Below are 15,366 nucleotides of genomic sequence, written 5' to 3'. Positions count from 1 at the left end.
TCTTGGGGAAAAGGGGCCGAGAATGTCCATTCCCCACTTTGCGAAGGGCCATGGGGAGAGTATGGAGTGGAGCTGTTTTTGCTTTTGATGGATGAGGCTGTCATGCTTCTGGCAGGGTATGCACTTTTTGACAAAGGTGTGGCAGTCTGCCTCCATGGTTGGCCAAAAGTAGCCGGCGCAGAGGATTCTGGTGGTCATGGTTCATGCGCCGGAGTGATATCTGCATATGCCTTCGTGTAATTCTTTTATTATGTATTGGGCTTGTTCGGCTGTGACGCATTTGAGGAGTGGCTGGCCGTATCCCCGCTTTACGAAAAATTTTTAAAGGTGGGGGGAATGTAAGACCCACTAAATTTAAATAATTAAATAAATAATTATTTCATAAATGCGAGTAAGAGAAGCCTTTATGGCATTAAATGCTAACCTTTATGACGTGGAAAAGTACTAGCTCAAATGGTTGAGAGTACTTGGTTGGATTGAGAGGACTTAGGTTCGAGTCTTATGTATGCTAATGGTGTGTTATTTAATTTTATTATTTTCTGATGACATGTTTGGAGTGTGATAAGCAAGTAGATGGTTTTAGATGCATAAATATTGGCATGAAAAATGACTTGGTTGAGTTGGTTGTGCATTTGAATTTCAATTGTATGGTCATGGGTTCAAACCTTGGCTTGAACAAAATAATTTTCTTTTTGTAAAAACTTAGCCTAGCATGGAAGTGAAAGGGGCACGAAAACCCTAGAGTACATGGCAGCAAGGGTGGCTGAAAAACAGATGGCATTAGGCCATTAAGTGGTGATTAATGATGGATTAATTGCTAATTTCGTTTTGGTGCAATCAAACCATATTAAGAGCACAATAAAAAGCTAAGTAGGAGTAAGAGAAAAGGTTTGGTGAGCCTATCATTATGGTTGCAGAAGAGAGCACGAGTTTGAGAGTTTTGGTGAGTTTTGAGTGAGGCTTGGGGGGGCTGTCTTGAGGGAAAGGTGAAGGAGGACATTGGTGATCAAGGGAGAGCTTGCAAGAGTCAAGGCTAAAATAAGGAAATCCAGGTTAGGGGACTTCCTATTGGTTATTATAATTTTTATTGCAAGAATCGTGATGTATCAGGGGTTGGGACTGTATTTTTTGTCGTATATTAGAGCTGAAATCGGGTTTCTGGAATTTTTCCAGAAACCGCCTGGCGGTCACACGCGACCCGCCAAGCGACACAAGATACAGACCCAGTTTCTAGGTTTCTCACATGAATCACCTGGCGGCAGAGGATGATCCGCCAGGCGACACGAACTTAGTTACTCTGCCTTTGGTTGTTTTTGGATATTTTAGGGTCCCTGTGATGTGGTCGTGATGTTTCTATGCTTGAATATGAATTTTTACGAATACGATAGACTGTGTATATTATAGTTGTGTTGGGATGCATGATTTATGATCTGAAAGTTGGGGCTAGGGTTTATGTCGGGAGTCAAAAATAATTATGCATGATCTAAGTACATGATTGGCACAATTTTGTTGAAAATGACGCTATTATGTGCCGAATATATATGTGCTGTCATGTATGACCTTGTTGAAATATTGTGCATATGCTTGCATAGAAAGATTATGGAAAATAAGTAAACCTAGACTTGTGTGAAGGAACCATTTGTAATTTTGGATTACAAACGTGTGCTGGAATTGTTAAACGGATGCTTGTGGCTCATATAAGAATTGCTTATGCATGTGCATGATCTGTGTTGTGATGAGCATGATGTTTTAACGAAAGAAGGTTAAAATGGAGAAAATTATGGACTATAGATGATGTGTGTAAGAGCACTATGGCATGTAATTATTTAGGTTGACTGTAAATAAATTGTGGTATGTGAAAATAGGGATTTAGTATGGGTGATAATTTGAAATGATTATGGGATCAATTGGTGTGAGATGGATGGTTTTGGAGTGTTATCGTATATATATATATATATATATATATATATATATATATATATATTGGTTGTTGCAGTGAGATATTTGTTTCTTTAGATTATGTAATATTAGTATGTGAGGTGGTATGATATATCTTAGTATTCATCAGCTGAATTATGTGACTTGCATCATTGAGCATGATAAAGCATGTTTTAATTAGCACCTAAAAAAGAATGTGGTTGTGTCATGAAAGTATTGACTCATTGACTTCACAAAGATGTGTGCATAATGATAAAGGATTTGATGGGATACATAATTGGGTGTGATGTCATCTAACTATAGATTATGACTAGAAAACCATGTTGTGTTGTAATTTCAAGTGTTGTATGTTTGAGGTCCGTTAGAATCTGTTTTAGGTGCCAAAAACTAGTAGCATTGCGCTACTAGTCTACCTCCTTGCGGCTCACTCATGCCGCCAAGCGGTAGGATCTCCAATCAGTGGCAGTGGCCACTGTTAATGTAGTGCGCCTGGCGGCAGGGATGATTCCACTAGGCAGAATTGGTGCAGCAGAAGACCTGAAAAGAGACTGGCACCTGGCGACGCGAGGTGGGAGTGCCAGGTGGTGACAGTGTCATAGGCGTTGGGCGGCAGGATGGAGTCCGCTAGGCGATGACGGTGCAGTGATGATTCTGTAGGAGCTTGGCGCTTGGCGGTGTATGATGTCTGCCAGGCGGTCTGGAGCTAGATTCTGCCTAGTGGCATGAGATGCACGCCAGGCGGATTTGGTCCAGTGATGGTGCGTGAGAAAAGTTTTCTACACCACTTTAAGGGATGTTCATGATACGATACTTTGGCTGAGGGCCCAGTTACGAGTGTATCTTGTATTGAGGTAACACGTGACCACTTTAGGTTGTAGCCTGGTGGTTTAGGAAGTCCAGTGGAGTGTGCGGGTTGTGGCTTGTACGGCGAGGTTTCAGATGATTGCCCTCTTCAGTGTATTCTGATAGAGTTTTGGTAGTCTGGGAACAACTACAAACTTATGTTTGTTTTGGGGAACTCCACTTGGTGTCACGGTGAGATGCTGTGGCAAAGTTATTCCCACGTGTGGACTATCAGGTGGTGGCCTGTAGTCGGAGGGGCAAGTAGACACTTGTGCAACAAAGATCGATCATTGATCTCACCTAAAGGGTATAGAAATGATAGACGTCTAAATGCAAGTGTTGGAAATGGAGAAGTAAGGGTAAAATGGAGAAGTATACTAACCGGGTTTTAATGCTTAGATGTTGTATTTAATATTATATTGGTTTGGTTTTATTTAAATGAGCTCACCCTATCTGTGTGTGTGTGGCGATGATCATGTAATTTGTTACATGCGAGCAGATGTTGATGCAGGTGAGCAGACAAATGAATAGAGACGTAGTAGGGATCTCTTGGGGTTTTATCACTGTTTTATTTTATCGGACTATGGCTTCATTGTAATAATTTTATAGACCATTTTATTTGTAATACGGTATTATTGCGAATTATTTTATTTGTTTTGGCGCATTGAACGTAAGGTTTAAATATTTCCCGTGGTTTTGGGAAATTGATGAATAATAAATGAGGTTGTTTATCAAAAATTTATTTTTTGTTTATTTTAATGAGTAATTTCCGACTAGGACGTTACAACGCCGACTTCGCGAATGAGGGATAAGCCAGCGAGGATGGCTTTATATTTGGCTTGATTATTGGAGGTTTTGAAGGCGAAATGGAGGGATTTTTCGATGAGGATGTTGTTGGGGCCTTGAAGGACAATATCGACCCTTGCCCCCTTCGGGTTTGAAGAACCATCAACATAAAGTGTCCACTGGTCTTCTGCGGGTGTGTGTTGCAGGTCGTTGACGAAGTCGAGGAGGCATTGAGCTTTGATGGGGCCGTGGGGTTTGTAGCAGATGTTGAACTCAGATAGTTCTACGGCCCAGGACAACACGCGACTGGAAAAGTCTGAATTTTGGAGTATCTTTTGAATGGGGTAATCGGTTTTGACGATGATGTTGTGGTTTTGGAAATAGGGGCGTAGGCGTCGCGCTGCGTGTACTAGGGATATGGCTAGTTTCTCCACCATTTGGTATCTGGTTTCTGGATCCTGCAAGGTTCGGCTGACGAAGTATATAGGATGTTGAGTGCCATCAACGTCTTGAACTAGCGCGATGCTTATGGTGTGATTCGTGGCAATGATGTAGACAAGAAAGGGTTGATGAATGTTCGGCTCATGGAGGATAGGTGGTAATGTTAAAGTAGTTTTGAGGATTTGGAACAATCGCTCACATTCGTCGTTCAAAGAGAACATTGCGGATTTCTTGAGTAGTTGAATGATGGGCTGGGTTTGCTCGGCTAACACGGGTAGGAAACGGGATATGGTAGTTAGACAGTCGATGAGGCGTTGTACCTCTTTGACATTGTTGGGGCTTCACATCTCAATGATGGCATTGTATTTTTTGGGATTTGCTTCTATGCCGCGTTGTGTCAGCATGAAGCCAAGAAATTTGCCACGATCGACGCCGAAGACGCATTTTTCAGGGTTGAGGCGGAGGTTGTATTGCCGTAAGGCAGAAAATACTGTGGATAAGTCTTGAGCGTGTTGGTGATGACTTGGGGGTTTGACAACCATGTCGTCGACGTATACTTCGACACATTTGCCCATTATATGGCTGAAGAATTTATGCATCAACCGTTGATAAGTCGCTCCTACGTTTTTGAGGCCGAATGACATAACTTTGTAAAAGTAGTTGGCGTCGTCTATGATGAAGGCAGTCTTGTTCATATCGATTGTGGCCATTGGGATTTGGTTGTATCCGGAATATGCATCTAGGAAATTGAGGACCTTGTTGCCGGCAGCACCGTCAACTAGCCGGTCAATATTGGTTAAGGGGTAGGCGTCCCTTGGGCAGGCCTTATTGAGGTCTATGTAATCGACGTACATTCGCCATTTACCGTTAGCTTTCTTGACCAGAACTACATTGGAGAGCTAGGTGGTGTAGTGGGCTTCTTCGATGAAACCTGCATTGTATAACTTGTCGACTTCGATCTTTGTTGCTAGTTGTTGTTCTTCACCAAGCTTCCTTTTTTCTGAGAGACATACCTGGCTTCTTTGTAAATGGAGAGTTTATGGATCGTGACCTGAGGGTCAACGTCGGGTAAGTCAGCGGCAGACCAGGCAAAGAGGTCGGTGTTGCTGATGAGGGTAGTTGTAAGTATTTCACGCTGTTCGTGTTGAAGATCGGTGCCCAGTTTGAGGGTGCATCCATTAGGGAGTTCCAGGGGTATAGTTTCATCGACAGGCTCGAGGCGTGCATCGCGGCCTACTCTAGGGTCCAAATCAACTCCAGATAAGGCTATGTTAGAGACGGTGGACGTTCAATGTTGTTTGTTTGAAGGATGGGAAGTTATGGTCGAAGACTAGCCATGTAGCATTCTCGTGCGAGCCGTTGGTCGCCGTGGATGGTAAGGATGTCTCCAGATGGGGAGGGAAATTTCATGGCCAGATGAGGTGTAGATACGACTGCGCCTAGAGTGTTGAAGGATGGTAGGTTGAGGAGTACATTGTATGATGTAGGCGCGTCTACGACAAGAAAACGAATAGGGATTGTTTTGGTGTGGGTGTCGTCGCGAAAGACGGTGTGAAGGTCGATGTAGCCGCGAGTGGAGACCTTCTCACCGGAGAAGCCATATATGGGTTCATCATAGGGAACCATGGCAGTGGTGGGAAGCTTTAGTTTTTGGTATGTAATCCAATATAGGATGTCGACTGAACTGCCTTGGTCCATAAAGACTTTCTTGATTGCGTAGTTTTCGAGCTCGACCGTGATGACCATGGGGTCATCCTACTGGTGATCGACATCATGGAAGTCATCGTCTGTAAAGGTGATGGGAGGCATGCGGCGCCTTTGATGGGAGTGGGTTATGTGGTTAATGTACTGGAGTTGGCGAAGATGCTTCTTTTTGGCTGAGGAGGTGGATCTGCCACTAGCAAAGCCGCTAGAGATGGTGTTAATTATGCCGCGTAGTGGAGGATCGGTCGGGGCAACATTAGTGCGGGCAAGTTGGGGGTCATGGCTGGTGGGTTGGTTAGGACATCTGTCACGGCGATAATCGCGGGGAGAGTGTCGGTGGTCAGATTGTGGCGGATGTGGGTGGTCGTCTCTATGGATGAAGCGACGAAAATTACCAGCACAAACCAATTCTTCAATCTCGTCTTGGAGTGCTTTGCATTCGTCTGTGGTATGGCCATTGTTATGGTGATAGCAACAGTATTTGGTCATGTTGGCGTTGAGAGGATTGGACATTTTGCGAGGTGGTGGGATGAGGTCGGCTTGAAGAGCTTCATCAAGAAAGCAGGATCTAGGAACACTCAGGGGTGCGTATCTGGTGAAGCGAGGTGGTCAGGGTTCTCTGGGTCTGGGATCAGGCCGTGAAGGTGGTTTGGGGGGAGTGGCAGCGGAGGGTGTGTAGTAGTTGCAGAACTTCGTGTGGAGCGTTTGCATCTCTTCCATGCGGATGTAGTCTGCATCGCGGAGCTTCAGTTCATGCATGGATGCGGGTGGGTGTAGGTAGACGTTGTTGGCGAAGGGGCCAGGTTTGAGAGTGAGTGCCATACATTGTAGTATCATTTCTTGGTTAAGGTGGGGTGTGCGGAGGGCAGCCTTGCTGAAATGGTCGATGAAAGTCCGCAGCATATTGTCTTGTTCCTGTCTAACGCCGAGGAAAGAGATGGTTGTGGTTTGATGTGGACGGTTGCCGGCGAAATGAGTAGTGAACATGTGGGAGAGGGTGTCAAAGCAGTCAATAGAGTATGGAGGTAGAGTTGTGAAGCATTCGAGGGTGGGGCCTTTAAGGGTGGTTGAAAAGGCTTTGCAGAAAACGGCATCGTGGGAAGTATAGAGGGCAACGTGTGTTATGTAAACTTTGAGGTGCTCGTCTGGATCGGTTTCGCCTGTATAACGGTCCAGCGTGAAAGGTTCCCACTGGGCAGGGAGAGGGGTGTTGGCGATGAAATCGGTAAAAGGGTGGCTGCGCCTTGGTGGTTGAGATGGTAACGGGTGAGGTGGAATGTGATGGTGGATGAGAGTAGGAAAGGTGAAAGTAAAGTTGTGATGTGGGATGTGGGTAATGGGAAGGGTGGAGGTAAAGTTGTGAGGTGGGATGTGGGTAGTGGGAAGGGTGGAGGTAAAGGTGTGAGGTGGGATGTGGGATGTGGGTAGAGGGAAGGGTGGCAGCGGGGGTAGGTGCTGCAGGGTGTCCTGGGAGGATGGGGTGGAAGTGTGTATGATGGGTCGAGATGATGGGAGTCTGTTGAGTGGTGGTGAAGGTGTGCGGGGTGGGATTGTACTCACTTTCTTCCTCACTAAGCTGGAAAGCCGGGGACTTTATGGATTCTGACGTTTTCTTGGCTTTTCCCTTTTGGGTGGGATCAACCTCAATCTTCCTCCTTACTCGGGAGTTTTCTTGTCTGAGTGCCTCCATTTCATCAGCATTGCGCTTCTTCAGATCAACTAGCTATTGTTGCATTTTGGCTTGGCCTTCAAGGATAGCGGCCAAGTCCAGGGTGGTACCGGCAGGTGCCATAGGACCTGCTTCAGTTGGCTTGGTGACTCCAGCTCTATTGCAGGTAGAAACCATCTTCGAGAGAGTGTGGGTTGATCCGTAAAGTATTACTTCATGCCTCACAGTGGGCGCCAATTGTTCTTGCGGAGAACAAATAAGAGATGTCAGACACAAATGTTACCTTACCTCAATCCGCAATCTCCTCAGTAGGTTTTCTTCAAGTTGGCATATGCTAGCAGCTGGTGTCCCGGCTTAGACCGGTTTGGACCCAAGAGGGGTTACCTACAGAGAAGACTCTGACGCTCAAGTCAGCCAAGAATTCTTAGAAAGTTAAATCTCGTGATTAAGGGATTAATGAATGTGTACCTTTAATTGTTGGGGTCCATGCATATTTATAGATTATTAATTATGTCTGGCCACGTCATGGGCTGGGCTCTTGTTTGGCCCAGGTCCCTCAGCTTGATTATTGTGGGCCCCATGGGCTTTACTAGTAATGCTTTAAGTCTATCATATGTGGTGATTTTCTTAAGTTAGCGACTCAGGCCGCTTACTCTTGTTTGTTTGACATATATGGTGATTGTTTGCGTCCTTGAGAGGTTATGTAGGCGGATTTCATGATTATAGTCAGATTAGGCCGCCTAGGTGTAGTACAATTATAATCATTATTAATTTTATGATAATATAAAAAGATAATTATTACTTAATTACAGTGAAGATATATGTCATTTTGAATTTGTATTTTCAATATCATAATATTTTAGATATATCAAGTATAATATTGTAAAATCTGAAAAAAAATATTAAATTGATGTATTTAATTTGAGTGATATACATCTTTAGTATTATGTCTGGTTCGACCGATTTCTGCTTAAAAGAGGAACAGCGATCGGGAACTCAATCGTATTTTTCGACCAATTTAAAAGATAATAACTGGAGCTCTCCGATACAAATGAGAAGATGAAGAAGAAAAATCATATAAACCAAAAGAAATATCATATATGATCCAATGAAATGATTTGAAAATATAATAGGACAATCATTATCCTCTTGCATTTAAATCTGCAGAATCTGTTCTACACTCTCATTACTCACACATAATCAATTTCGAACTCCCGAAGAATTGATTTTATTGTTAGTGTGTTGGTGGGTGTTGACCTACATGTGTGTTGGCATGGGGTGGGGGCTGGTATATAAAATATGAAAGGGTGGTATATGAAAGGACGAGAATATGCGTATAAAATATGTATGTTTTATATAAATAATAATAATAATAATAACATTTTATTTTAATATAATTAAAATTAATTATATTTTATTTTAAATTACTTTTATAATAAAAACAAAATAATAACTTTTATCAATTAAAATATTTTTTAATCTATGAAATTACTCGTTAACCTTAGTAAACTTTCATCTTTCCATCTTCATTTTTAAATCCAGGTTTACCACATCTAGCCAAACTCGACTAAATAAGTAAACAATGCATATACCAAAGCAGCCAAGTATTCAGCCTAGGCCGAATCAGCCTAACTTGTACCGGTTCTAACCTATACATCTAGAGGAACAAGCTACACCTCATATAATCAATATAAGCCGTCAAGATGGGTAGCCGGTCTAGGCCGGCTACTCCAGCAGACCCGATAAGATTAAAGCCCAGGCCGACAACTCCAATAAACTTAGTGAAAATAGAAACCCCCGCATTCAATAGGTCTTAAGGGCCTGGGTTAGGGCCCAGGCCCACTCATAGCCCAAGTCAAGGCCCGGCCCATGAGGTAATCAGACATCATTAATACTCTATAAATACGTGTGGACCCCAATAATTAGAGGTACGCATTCATTAATCATAGATTTGACCTTCTGAGAGCTTTGACTTACTTGAGCTTCGGAGACTCTTTTGCAGGTAACCCCTCCTGGGTTCAAGCCAACATGTACCAACCGAGAAGAGGCCAACCGAGGAGATAATGGACTACATGGTAAGGTGACGTTTGTGCCTAACTCATCTTATTTGTTCTATGCAGGAACAATTGGCGCCCACCGTGGGGCACGAGACGAACACCTTTAGTACCCATTTTTCTCTGAAGATGGTTTCCACCCGTAGCAAAGCTGAAGTGAACAAGCAGGCGAATGCTGGTCCCTCAAGACCTGCTGGCATCACCCCTGATCTGGCCGCCATCCTAGACGGCCAAGCGAAGATGCAGCAAGAACTCGCAGATCTGAAGAAACGCAGCGCTGACCAGATGGAGGCGCTACGACAAGAGAACTATCGCCTGAGGCGAAAGATCGAAGCTAATCCCAACCTGAAGGGGAAAGCCAAGGAAACCTCTGAAGCTGCGAGGTCTCCAGCCTTTCAGCCCACAGAGGAAGAAAGCGAATACAACCATACTCCTCACACCTTCACCACCACTCAACAAACACCCATTCCCTCTACCCATCCCCTCACTTCCCATCTACTCAACCAGGGCTCACCGCACCCCAACCCCTGCCGCTACCCTCCCTACCACCCAGGTCCCCTACAACATACCCACCACCCTATACACCACACATGTTCCACCATACAACCCACAATACCTTCCAACAACCCATATCCCCCCTCACAACCTTACCTCCACCTTCCCCGCTATGATCAACCATCCCATCCCACCCCACCTGCTCCCTCCCCACCAGCCCAGACGCCGTCACCCCTTCACTGACTTTATCGCCAACACCCCTCTTCCGGCCCAGTGGGAACCTTTCACCCTGGATCGCTACACTAGCAAAACCGACCCTGACGAGCACCTTAAAGTCTACATCACCCATGTCGCCCTGTACACGTCACAAGACGTAGTCTTTTGCAAAGCCTTCCCCACCACCCTCAAGGGCCCTGCCCTAGAATGGTTCACAACCCTTCCGCCTTACTCCATCGACAGTTTCGACGTCCTCTCTCACATGTTCTCCACCTATTTCGCTGGCAGCCGCCCGCACCAAACTACCACCATCTCCCTCTTGGGCATCAGACAAGAACAAGGCGAACCACTCAGAGCGTTCATAGACCGCTTTAGTAAGGCAGCTCTTCGTACACCACACCTCAATCAGGAGATGATACTCCAGTGCATGGCCCTTACCTTACAACCCGACCCCTTCGCCAACAACGTCTATCTCCACCCACCTACCTCCATGCACGAGCTCAAGTTACGTGCAACTGACTATGTCGGCATGGAGGAAATGCAAACCCTCCACACCAAATTCTGTAACGACTATGCAACCACCACCGTCAACCCTACCCCACAACCTAACCCACATCTTGATACCCGCCCACGCGAGCCCCGCCAACCTCGCTTCACCAAATACGCCCCTCTTACCGTCGCCCGCTCCCGCATCCTCGACGATGCCCTACAAGCTGATCCAATCCCTCCACCACGCAAGACAACCACACCTCCCAACGCTGATATGACCAAATATTGTCGCTACCACTGCAACCATGGTCACACTACAGAAGAATGCAAAGCACTCCAGGATAAAATAGAAGAACTTGTCCGTGCTGGCCACTTTCGCCGCTTCATCCGTAGAGACGACCATTCCTCCTCCTCTCGATCCCGCCATCCCCTCCGATTCGATCATAGACGTCCTCCACATGACTCCCGTCACGACAGACGCCCCGCCCAACCCACCAGTTAAGAACCGGAGCTAGCCCGCACTGACATCACCCCAGCCGACCCTCCCCTACGTGGCACCATTAACACCATCTCTGGTGGCTTCGCTAGCGGAGGATCCACTTCTTCTGCCAGAAAAAGACACCTCCGCCATATCCAATCCATCAACCACATCACTCATTCCCACCACAGACGTCGTATGCCTCCTATCATCTTCACAGATGATGACTTTCACGGCCTCGACCATCAACAAGATGACCCCATGGTTATCACTGTTGAAATCGAAAATTACGCTGTTAAAAAAGTTCTCGTTGATCAAGGCAGCTCCGTTGATATCCTCTACTGGGCCACCTACCAAAAACTTCAACTTCCTGACATCGCCATGGTCCCATATGACGAGCCAATCTATGGCTTTTCTGGTGAACAAGTATCCACCCGCGACTACATTGACCTCCACACCGTCTTTCGAGAGGGGACCCAAACTAAAACCATCCCAATCCGTTTCTTTATCGTCGACGCACCAACATCCTACAACATCCTCTTGGGCCGTCCCTCCCTCAATACCCTTGGCGCCGTCGTGTCCACCCCTCACCTGGCCATGAAGTTCCCTTCCCCGTCTGGCAACATCCTTACCATCCACTACGACCAACGCTTAGCACACGAATGCTACATGGCCAGCCTACGACCACAACTCCCAATCCAACAAACCAACCACTTCGAACGACCCCCCGGCTCCAGCATAGCCCTATCCGGTGAAGATCTAGACTCCAGAATAGGCCGGGATGTTCGCCTTGAACCAGTTGAGGACACCTCCCCTCTAGAGCTTCCCAATGGTCACTCTATTAACCTAGGCACCGGTTTAAACTCTGACGAGCGTGCCACCATCACACCCATCCTTATCAACAACACCGATCTTTTCGCCTAGTCAGCCGCTGACCTCCCTGGAGTGGACCCTCAAGTGGCATCCCACAAACTATCCATATATAAAGAAGCCCGCTACGTATCCTAGAAAAAATGCAAGCTTGGCGAAGAACGTCGGCAAACAGCTAGGGTTGAAGCCGACAAGTTACTAAGCGCAGGATTTATAGAAGAAGCTCAATATACCACTTGGCTTTCTAACGTTGTCTTGGTGAAGAAATCCAATGGCAAATGGCGGATGTGTGTAGATTACACGGACCTAAACAAGGCTTGCCCTCGTGATGCTTACCCCTTACCCAACATTGATCGACACGTGGACGACGCGGCAGGGAACAAGGTGCTTAGTTTTTATATGCATATTCCGGATACAACCAAATTCCCATGGCCTCGTCAGACATGCACAAAACCGCCTTCATCACGGACGATGCCAATTACTTCTATAGGGTCATGCCCTTTTGGCCTCAAAAACGTCGGAGCAACTTACCAACGGCTGATGAACAAGGTTTTCAGCCACCTAATGGGACACTGTGTCGAAGTATACGTTGACGACATGGTTGTCAAGTCTCCAAGTCATCGCCAACATGCCGAGGACCTGTCAGCAGTCTTCTCTACGCTACGCCAATACAACCTTCGCCTCAACCCTGACAAGTGTGTATTCGGCGTTGACCGGGGTAAGTTCCTTTATTTTATGTTAACCCAACGCGGCATAAAGGCCAACCTTGAAAAATGCAAGGCCATCATCAAAATGCGCAGCCCCACTACTATTAAAGAGGTCCAACGTCTCATTGGTCGTCTCACAGCCATTTCCCGCTTCCTACCTAAACTAGCCGAACAAACCCAACGCATAGTCCAACTCTTAAAGAAATCCACCCGGTTCACGTGGACTGATGATTGTGAACGAATTTTCCAAAAATTAAAAACAACCCTAACCTCCCCACCTATCCTCCACAAGCCGGACACCCACCAACCCCTACTTGTATACATAACAGCCACCGACTACACCGTCAGCGCTGCACTTGTCCAAGAAATAGAAGGCACGCAGCATCCTGTATATTTTGTGAGCAGAACGCTGCAGGATCCTGAAACCGGATATCAGATGGTAGAAAAGTTGGCCCTATCTTTGGTTCACGCGGGACGCCGCCTACGCCCATATTTCCAAAACCACACCATAACCGTTAAAACTGACTACCCAATCCAAAAGATGTTACAAAAACCAGATCTAACCGGTTCCGCTAGCATACCAACACATATCACCCTTGACCGACAACTCATATCGGACAAGGCTGGGGACTGGTGTACCACACCTAGCCAAACTCGACCAAATAAGTAAATAATGCATTTACCAAGGCAGCCAAGTATTCAGCCTAGGCCGAATCAGCCTAACTTGTACCGGTTCTAACCTATACATCTAGAGGAATAACCTACACCTCATATAATCAATATAAGCCGTCAAGATGGGTAGCCGGTCCAGGCTGGCTACTCCAGCAGACCCGATAAGATTAAAGCCTAGACCGACAACTCCAATAAACTTAGTGAAAATAGAAACCCCCGCGTTCAATAGGTCTTAAGGGCCTGGGTTAGGGCCCAGACCCACTCATAGCCCAAGTCAAGGCCCGACCTATGAGGTAATCAGAAATCATTAATACTCTATAAATACGTGTGGACCCTAGTAATTAGAGGTACGCATTCATTAATCATAGATTTGACCTTCTGAGAGCTTTGACTTACTTGAGCTTCGGAGACTCTTTTGCAGGTAACCCCTCCTGGGTTCAAGCCAACATGTACCAACCGAGAAGAGGCCAACCGAGGAGATAACGGACTACATGGTAAGGTGATGCTTGTGCCTAACTCATCTTATTTGTTCTCTACAGGAACACCAAGCATAGTCGATGCACACTTGCATATATTATTCTTAAAATGGGCTGAGGCTTTCCTTTTTAACGTTTTTCAAATTTTTTTAGTCTGTCATTTTTCACTTTATGCAACCAATCATGTATTGATGGGTTGGATTAGCACATCGCCCATAACCTATGTAGAAAGTAACCACCATTTTGAAAAGGTGAAAGCGTTTTGTTTAGAAACTTTATTTCTTGGAGTTGTAATGTCCTATTTAAATAATAATATAATTAAATGAAACATCACACAAGTTCAAATAAAGAGTAACGACAGGGAGTACAAATATCGGTCCTTACAACATAGTCTCAGATACTTAGAGAGAAGTCTAATGCACACCATGATGCCATAGACTAAACAAGATAAAAGCCGAACAGTACATAAATTGAATTCTCAAGGAGCGAAGTAAAAATGGGCTACAACCCTAACAGAGAACTCGAAGAATCTGCGGTGCTTAAGATGATAGTGCATAATAAAATACATAATAAATAATAGTTTTGTAAAATATATAATATTAAGTAGGGATGACAACGGGCACGACGAGGACAAATTTTGTTATCTCATACTTATCCTCATAAAAAAACTTTCTCTGCATTCTCATACTTAAATCCAATAGGTATCAAACTTTTGTCTCATCCTCATCCTCACCTGGTAACGAATATATTATCGTCCCATACTCGTACCCATTTTCTTACTGTTTCAATATTAATTAATTAATTTTTATAAAATAATAAAAAATTACTTTAAAGGAAACATAATATTATCAAATATTCAATATTAAAAGGAAAGTTATTTCTTCGATATCAAATATTTAGAAAAAAAAAATATAATTGTATACATTTCAAATTATAATTATAAAATAATAAAAAATAACGGTAAATGAAACATAATATTATCAAATATTCAATATTAAAAGGAAAATTGTTCCTTCGATATCAAATATTTAGAAAAAAAAATTATAACTGTATACATTTCAAATTATAATTATAAAATAATAAAAAATTATGGTAAAGGAAACATAATATTATCAAATATTCAATATTAAGAGGAAAGTTGTTTTTTCAATATCAAATATTTAGAAAAAAAAATTGTAATTGTATACATTTCAAATTAGAATACTAAATAAAATTTCATGAGAACCAAAACATTTATTAAATTTGTAAACATTAATGGAGCCTAGTTGATAAAATTTTAAAATATTTTAAAAATATATATAAAAGAAAAACAAATATTCAAATTAAAATATATTTTAAATGTTTGTTTACTTCAATTTTTTTAAAATTTTAATGAATTTATATTTTATATACTACTAAAAGTTATAATACATCACTTGATAAAAATCATGCAAAAAACAAATATAAACTAATAATAGTAAAAATTTAACATAGATCTTGTATCATCTCAAATTCAATATGGCAATTATGAACATCAATATATGTTGGA

This window comes from Vigna unguiculata, chromosome 10 (assembly GCF_004118075.2).
Source record: "Vigna unguiculata cultivar IT97K-499-35 chromosome 10, ASM411807v1, whole genome shotgun sequence".
In the NCBI taxonomy this organism is placed as follows: Eukaryota; Viridiplantae; Streptophyta; class Magnoliopsida; order Fabales; family Fabaceae; genus Vigna; species Vigna unguiculata.
Note: the sequence above shows the minus strand (reverse complement) of the source record.